Source organism: Bison bison, unplaced genomic scaffold, assembly GCF_000754665.1.
Source record: "Bison bison bison isolate TAMUID 2011002044 unplaced genomic scaffold, Bison_UMD1.0 scf7180017864482, whole genome shotgun sequence".
Classification (NCBI taxonomy): domain Eukaryota; kingdom Metazoa; phylum Chordata; class Mammalia; order Artiodactyla; family Bovidae; genus Bison; species Bison bison.
In genome coordinates, this window is record NW_011495042.1 from 6,620,677 (window position 1) to 6,621,340 (window position 664).

A 664-nucleotide genomic window follows, 5' to 3' on the forward strand; every position below is an offset into this window, starting at 1 on the left:
CAGGGCCTCGCCTGTCTGAGCCTGGTGCCCTGACAGGTGTCTGGTATGGACCCGTGCAGCGAGTGAGTGAGCAAGACAGGAACCTCACTGCCAAGGTCGTGAGCGTGCTCTAGGCCACTCATGTTTGGAGTGGGATCCACATACTCCATGCACCTGCAGGAAGGAAAGACTGCAACTTTTATTCACAATTGCTTTTTAATTTTGCTTTATTTTTTCTATTTTTTCACATTAAAAATTTTTTTCTGTTTTTTTCTTGTTTATTTTTCTGTCTTTTTTGTTTTCTCTTTAGAGTTGCTTTTTAAAGATGTGTTTATAATGAAATGAGTACATCCATGATACATCTATAACACGTCTAAGTGGTTTTTCTTTAATATCTGTGCACCTGCTGCCCTATTAGAGGCAACTGCTTCGTGAAACTGAGGGGTTACCTTTGCAGTTTCATCAAAGATGAAACAGAGCTGATCCCTAAATAGTTATCAGTTCCATTTTGCATGATTCTAAACTTCGTCTCAATTGAATCCTCCCAAAGATGCAAAGGCAGCTGGCTGAGTTCGTGTGGCAGTATGTTTGTTGCCGGCGTCATCTTTCTTTGTGTCTAAAAAGGAAATTACGCCTAATATTGAATATACACAAGTGCTGGGAATGACAAACGTGTGAACGTGGG

The 664-nt window shown here is 41.0% G+C and overlaps 1 protein-coding gene across 1 annotated transcript in view; it reads left to right on the forward strand.

Annotated features, from left to right (window-relative positions):
• WNT7A (wingless-type MMTV integration site family, member 7A) overlaps window positions 1–664 on the forward strand; it is a gene marked incomplete at its 3' end in the record, with an annotated part of 64,772 nt that overhangs the window by 3,391 nt on the left and 60,717 nt on the right. The gene's annotated exons all lie outside the window — the stretch shown is intronic.